This window comes from Cupressus sempervirens, chromosome 7 (assembly GCF_028749045.1).
Source record: "Cupressus sempervirens isolate cs-2001-9-10 chromosome 7, ASM2874904v1, whole genome shotgun sequence".
NCBI lineage: Eukaryota > Viridiplantae > Streptophyta > Pinopsida > Cupressales > Cupressaceae > Cupressus > Cupressus sempervirens.
In genome coordinates, this window is record NC_143124.1 from 700,696,391 (window position 1) to 700,705,054 (window position 8,664).

An 8,664-nucleotide genomic window follows, 5' to 3' on the forward strand; every position below is an offset into this window, starting at 1 on the left:
ACACTTCAGCTTCACACAAGAAGACTAGAAAGCAATAAAAATCAGTAAATACAAACATCTCATAGAGCATACCATCACATTACCATGGTTGGATTTAGAAAGATTGAGATCAAATAACATCAACATGCCATCACATTCACATAACTCCCAAGCCTTTGGTAGACATCCTAACTGGTCAACACTCTAGGACCATCCAAACCCCAAACATGGATAGCATAAAGAATAAGATACAAACATATATTTTAGTTTGCTTTTGCAATCACATGGTTAAGCCAAATATGAGGTTTCAATTTTTGTTTCAAGTATATTTCAAGTGTATAAGATTCTTTGTTTAATCTACAAGTCAACCCATTTATCTTTTTGAATAAAACATAGAATTATCCCTCCATTATTTTAAAACAATTTCTAAAAATAACTGAAGGATAATTATTTATTTAAATTATAAGAATACTACTTATCGATCTTCAAATAAGAAGCTTATAACTTTATTAAAATCAATATATTAAAACTTAAATAATTTTAAAACTTACTTTGATTGCCATTCATTATTAATTAACCTTAATTAAATCACATTTAATTAACTCAATTAATAACTGCATATCATATCCATATAAATGTACAACTTATGAAAAATAAAAATTTAATTAAGTATTCTAGTTAAATACTATTAAATTACAATAACCAATTTTGCTCCCAAAAAATATTTTGATAATAAGTAATTAAAACTCTTTAATTACTATCGTTATTTCTTATTTTGAAACTATTAATAGGATAATAAATATTCTATTAATAATTTAATATAAACATACATAATAATTGAAATAATTTCCAATAAATACTCCCCTTTTAAATTCCATTTCCATTAAATTAAATTATTCATTGATTTCCAATAAATTAATTTGCAGTTCTAATGAACCCAATATTACCAATAACATTAATCTTCAATTTTAATATACTCTAATAATTAAGCTTAATTAAACTAAATTTAATTAAGCTAATTATTAAATTCTAAATATAACACTATGTTAATATCTCTCCTCTTTTAATAATAATTAATTAATTATTATTAATTAATACTTTATTTTAAACATGTTATTATTATAATAATAACATTAATATATATAAAATATCAAATAATATTTAATCATATACTAATATATATATATATATATATATATATATATATAGACACACACACACACACACACACACACACACACACACACACACACACATTATTAATTAATACCTATTACTAAAACTTAATAAAAATCAAAACTTTCCCATATATTAAAAGGATGGCATTTATAGTTTTAAGCGATTTTAAAATTGTTGAATGGCTAATTACAAAAGTCGTGTAGCCCTGCCCTCTATCACAGGGCCTGCGATAGTGGGTACAGGTGACCACCGACGGAGCAGGTAAGTAAGCAGGGATGGGGTGGGGTAAACCCCCCCTCTCGAAACATAATTTTTTTAAAAAATTTAAAACTTTCAAAAGCGACAGCCACCCCACAATTATGAATATATGTATTTTTTAAAAGACTCTTGTTTAATAGATAAACAAACCAATACCAACACCCCCCCTCATACATGTATATAATTTGATATATATATTTTTATTGTCATTTGTAAATATGATCTGGTAGAAAACTTACCACCAACCACTCAAATTTTCACCTTAGAATTTCCATTTTAATTCCAAACCTTTCCCAAATTATCTGATAGGAAAATTCGATTAAAATTTGAATTCTTAAGTTAATTTTTTTGTTAAATCTCTAATCCCTTCCCAAATCTAATTTCTTAATTCCAATTCAATCCAACCCAAATCTTGATTTAAAACTAATTTCTTTTATCAATGGAACGAGGGTTTTCTACTTGGGTTTTTCCTTGATTTCTTCGCACAAAGAAAGAATCAACATGCATACCCAAATTTCTACAATATAGAGCATTCATCACAAGATTTATCCAAGCAGCCATCTAGTAGACATAATGAAGATAGGAAGAGAGAGAGCATAATAGATTATGAAAAATATTCATGAGTGCCTACCTGGACACTAATGCTAATTCACTACGCCTCAAAAAATCGTAGAGAAGCTCCTTGTCTCATACCCCTCTCCCATCCAAAAATTCCTTCCTTCTTACATCTACCAACCCTTAGCTTACCCTCATCTACCATCGCTCTCACTCAACCGTGAGACTCCCACTTAACCGTGAGACTTTCTTGCAGAGGATAACTGAAAGACAACCTCGCTCTGATACCACTTGTTAGGATAAAACCACAGACAGAAATAAAAAATACATGCAAATATAACCAATAATAGGAAATAATAGAACACACAGAAATGAACACAAGGCATCAAGATTTAACGTGGTTCACCCAATCCCTGGGCTATGTCCACCAAACAGCAAGTTTGATCTTATTGCAATCCCGTGATTACAACCTGATTACAATTTGTAATCCCTTACAGCTCAATACTGCCGCAAGAAGCAATTTCACATCACAACATCATGAAAATACCCAACCCTAAACCCTTTTATACAAGTATTAAACTTCTTTAGGGTTATAACATGTGGGCCATAAATTAGCCATAACTTTAGTGGCGAATATACAAATGGAAAATCTATGAATAGTACCAAATTTATTCATTTTTGGGTGATGCCCTGAACCTCACTAATTATGAAGTATGTACAGTACTGTCCTGATCAGTCACCACAATCTAACAATCTCCCACTTGGGGACTGATCAGGATCCACACTAAACAACAATCTCCCACTTGGAGACTGATCCTATAGCAATACTACTACCACATGGGGCTCCCACTGGATCAAACCAACCTGGACTCTGCTATTTTTTTATTCATGTTCAGTCTAAAAGACCAACCGAAGTTGAAGAGGAGTTTAGCTTCTCCCTTGTTACAACCTTTGTCAACATATCTATTGGATTTTCATTGGTATGTATCTTCTCCAGTTTTAACTATCCATCCTCCAAAACTGACCGAATGAAATGGTACCACAACTGTATGTGTTTGGTCTTAGAATGCAGAGCTGAATTCTTTGCAAGATGAATGGCACTCTGACTATTTGTGAACAAATAATTATCCTTCTGAGGATGTCCCAATTCTTCCAAGAAGAACTAAAGCCATATCATCTCCTCAGCCATACTCTTCCTCTATAGTGGATAGAGGATTAATCTTCTATAACCTAGAAACCTAGCTTACGGTTTCCCCACCAATAATGAAGACATAACCTGTAGTACTCTACCTGGTATCAATATCCCCTGCCAAATTTGAGTAAACATAGCCTTGTAAATTAGTAGTAGAGCCCCCAAAGTGTAAACACTTATTGGATGTTCCTCTCAAATATTTGAGAATCCACTTGACAACATTCCAATACTCAAATCCTAGATGACTCATATAACTGCTAACGACTCCCACTACATGGGCAATATCTGGCCTAGTGCATACCATAGCATACATCAAGCTTCCTATAGCTGAAGCATAGGGTACCTTGGACATCTTATCCTCCTCTTCCTATGTCTTAGGACACATCTCCTTAGTCAATTTCAAATGACCAAGTAAAGGTGTGCTGACAGCTTTAGCATTCTCCATAGAGAAATGTTGCAACACCTTCTGAACATAATCAGCCTGAGATAGCGTCAATGTTCTGTTCTTCCTATCTTTACAAATCTTCATACCAAGGATTTCTTTTTCTACGCCCAAACCCTTCATAGAAAATGCATGTGCTAACTAGCATTTCAACCCCTTAATATGATCCATGTTAGACCCAGCTAGAAGCATATCATCAACATATACATATAAAATAGTGTAGCTATCATCATCCAACCTCTTAAAATAAACACAATAATATGAATGACACCTGTTATGGCCATGCTCATGCATAAACATATCAAATTTCAAATACTATTGCCGAGATGCTTGCTTCAAGCCATATAAACTTTTTTTCAATTTGTACACTAAGTTCTCCTTACCTTTGACCTCAAAACCCTGTGGCTGAGCCATATATATTTCTTCATCCAAATCACCATGAAGAAAGGTTGTTTTAACATCCAACTACTCTAAATGAAAATCTTTAGTAGCCACAAGACTTAAAATAGTTTGGATAGAAGTCATTTTAACAACAGGAGAAAATATCTCATCAAAATAAATTCCCTTTTTCTATGCAAATCCTTTTACAACTAACCTAGCCTTAAATTTTTTCTTACCTCCTTCCTCTTCTTTCAACCTATAAACCCACTTATTCTATAAAGCCTTTTTATCTGCAAGTAACTTGCATAGATCCCATGTCTTATTCTTTAGCAAAGAGTCCATTTCATCTTTCATTGTAGACTCCCACTAAATCTTAGTATCCACCTACACAGCTTCATCATAACTTTCAGGTTTACCAGCATCAGTAAGTAAAATAGAATACAAAGAGGGAGAAAATCTTTGTGAAGGTCTAATTTTCCTCGTTGACTATCTAACATTCACTAGTGTGTGTGGTATTTGTTGTTACATTTGTTGCACATCATGAGGAATGGCTAGAACATCAGCTTTTGGATTATCATCCAGCACTACATAATCATCTTCTTTCTTCTCATGTTGCTGCAATAGATCTTTGTACAACACTTTCTCATTGAATATGACATCCTGACTTCTAAAATTTTTATGATTTTCAAAATCCCAAAGCCTATAACCAAATTTATTAATGCCATATCCAACAAAGACACATTACTTTGATTTAGCTTCCAGCTTGGTTCTATTTTCAAATTCTATATGAGCAAAAGCTTCACAACCAAAGGTCTTGAGAAAAGAATAACTCACCTTCTTACCAGTCTATGCCTCCTCTAGAATACCATAGCCCAAAGGAGTAGAGGGACCTCTATTAATCAAATATACTACAGTATTGATAGCCTCTGCTCACATGTGTAATAGCAACCCAACATGCAACATCATGCTCCTTGCACACTCCATTATAGTCCTGTTCATGCGTTCACCCACTCCATTTTCCTGTCGAGTCCTTGGAATAGTTTTCTATCTATGAATACCATTAGTGGAGCAATAATCTTCAAATTCATGGCTGCAATACTCACCACCTTTATCAGATCTAAGACATTTTAATTTCTTGCCAGTCTCATTTTCAACCAAGCATTTCCATTTCTTAAAAGTTTGAAGTACATCAGATTTCTATCTAAGGAAATAAACCCATACTTTTCTAGTTGTGTCATCAATAAATGTAACATAATAATGAGAGACACCAAGGGAAGATACCTGAGCTGGTCCCCATACATTTGTATGCACAAGCTCTAATTTCTCCTTTTTGTTTTCCTTCCCAATCTTTACAAAACTCACTCTCTTTTGTTTTCCATACACACAACTTTCACAAAAATCCATATTAACACATTTTAGACCTGGTAAAACTTTCTTTGAATGAAGTACTTTCATACCTTTCTCACTCATGTGCCCAAGTCTGTTGTGCCATAGTGTTGTATTAGAATCTATAGTAGCTATTTGTTCTCCCTACTCAACTGCAACAATTGTTCTTAAATGTTCATTTTTCTCTGAAACAATCAGAGTAGAAGGAACAATATGACCTGTACAAAGATATAAGGTGCCTACTTTCACACCTTTTTCTAATACAAGAGAACCTTTTGAAACCTTCCAATTTTTATCATTAAAAGTAACTACACAACCCTCATCACTGAGTTGTCCCATTGAAATTAAATTCCTACTTAGCTTTGGAACATGTCTTACCTCATGTAGTAGCCAATGATTCCCATTCTGCAACTTAATCTTAATTTTTTCCCTTTCAACCAATTTGATAGGGTTCATTATCCCCCAAATAAACAAGCCCAAAATCCCCTTAGACATAATCAATAAAATAACCTCTATGAGGTGTAGCATGAAATGAAGCACCAGAATCTAAAACCCATGAATCATCAACACTTTCTAAAGATAGAAGCAAAGTATCCTCTTTAGATTTGTTACTTACCACATTTGTCTCCTTGTCTCCATCTAATTTATCTCCTTCATTTTTCTTTCAATTCCAAGAATCTTTCTTTTTGTGCCCTGGTTTTCCATAGTACCAGCAATCATTTGGTCCTCTCGATTGATACCTCTTCCCCTTTGACTTTCCTCTTGATTTCTCACAATTTCTAGAGTTACTTCCTCTCTCAATCATTCTACTCCTACTTTGCACATTCAAAGCACTTCCTGATGTAGATCCACATAAGGATTTCCTATGAGTTTCATCACTCAAAACAACACCGATCACATCATCATATTTTAGGGTACTAGATCCAGGAACAAAATTACTCACCATCATTACCAAGTCATTCCAACTTTCAAGAAAATAACACAAAATCAAGAGAGGCCTAATTTCTTCATCAAAATTGATACCGATAGAAGATAACTGACCAGTAATAGTATTAAACTCATTTAAATGATTTGCAACAAATCCACCTTCTGCCATTTTTATATTAAATAAACACTTTATGAGAAATACCTTGTTTGAAGTAGAAGGGTTTTCATATAGTGTCGCTAGGGTTTTCATCAAATCTTCTGTCGTCTTTACTTTTGTACTATTAAATGCCACCAATGGTGCCAAGAATAACTGAATGCTTTCGAGTGCCTTTCTATCCAAAAGATCTAATTCAGCATCTGACATTGTTCCCTGATTCTTGGCTTTGCCTTCCAATGGCTTTCATAAATCCTTCTGATATAGATAGTCTTCCATTTGCATCTTCCATAACTGAAAGTTCTGCCCATTAAACCTGTCAACCCTCAGCTTACCCTCATCTTCCATTGCTCCCACTCAACCATGAGACTCCCACTTAACTATGAGACTTTCCTGTAGAGGATAACTGAAAGACAACCTCGCTCTAATACCACTTGTTAGGATAAAACCACGGACATAAATAAAAACTACATGCAAATATAATCAATAATAGGAAATAATAGAGCACACAAAAATGAACACAAGGCACCAAGATTTAATGTGGTTCACCCAATCGCTAGGCTACGTCCACAGAACAGCAAGTTCGATCTTATTAGAATCTAGTGATTACAACTTGATTGCAATCTGTAATCCCTTACAGCTCAATACCACCACAAGAAGCAATTTCGCATCACAACATCATGAAAATACCCAACCCTAAACCCTTTTATACAAGTATTAAACCGCTTTAGGGTTATAACATGTCAACTATAAATTAGCCATAACTTTAGTGGTGAATCTATGAATAGTACCAAAAAAAATTTACCCCACTAATTATGAAGTATGTGCAGTACTTTCTTGATCAGTCGCCACAATCTACAACATCTACCAATATCTCAACTTAATCTAAATTCAAAGTCCTCAAAACTAGGGGCATTTAATCATTAGGGGCATCTCAATTTCATTATAGCCCATATCAAGATGAGAACTCCTTGATCTTTCTACACTTCTCTCAACGTCATCGAAATCCATATCAAGTTGAGGTTAATCAATCTTTCTAAATGAGTGATTTCATCATAATCCATATTAAATTACTTTAATAGGCATATATATCAAATCTCTAGGGGAATATCAAGTTCATCAAAACCCATTTTAATTTGATATTTTCTTATCAATCATAACATTGATTTCAAAAAATCAAAATCAAGTTAATTATCCTAATCATTCTATTTACAGTAATCAGGTTCATCATGACCCATATCCATCTGATTATTTGTTGAAAATCATTATTGTACGATAAATGTTCAGTTTCATTAGAATCTATATCAAAATGAATATTCTGGTCTTTAACAATTGATCTTTATTCAACCAAGTTAAGAGTTAGTTCTTTATCAATCAAGTTCAGAATTGACTATTTTTCTCAATTGAACCTTTTCCAATCTACTCCAAAATCAATTTATATATCTTATAAATTAGTCTTCACTAAAAAAATTTAGAATTCATTTATGTTGGAAATATGTCCAATCAATTAGATATGGTAAGTTATGGTTGTCATTTATGGCAACACATTTGTTTTGTAGATCAAGCTTGCTCATCTGTAGAGAAAATTGTCTAAGTGTCAGACAGTGTTATAGCAACATAACAACTTTGATGATAATAGAATTTTCCCTTGGAATATTCTCTTACATAGTTAACAAAAGATGCATGACATAATAATAATGACGTATACTAGTGCACGTGTCCATACAATCAATCAAGTTCAAGTTATGAAGGAATTAGTAACACAGTGATGATTCAATGCAGAACAAAGTATGCCAAAAAAATTGTGTTAAACGGCTTGATTTATTATTTTAATTATTATTTCTTTGTGAGATGACTCTAATGATGTTATGTGAGCCAACTAAGGAAGAATTTATCAATATTTTGGTATAAGTAAAGAACTTCATTTGCAATGTTAAGAGAGATGAAGTACATGATGATAACGATGTGTGATTAGTGATTGCAAAGTTGATATATCTTGTGAAATGTGAATAACAAGTGAATGCAACATTATTATATATGAAGCAAAGCATTGTTATACTAGATATAATGTAGATTAACTTGTGTGTGGTGACTCTTGTATGAAGAATCATCAATTAGAAGATTTGAAAAGTACAACAAATATCTTAGATTTGTATGCATACCTATTTCCTAAAGATCTCATTGTATAGTTGCATGTTAGGGCAATAGGCT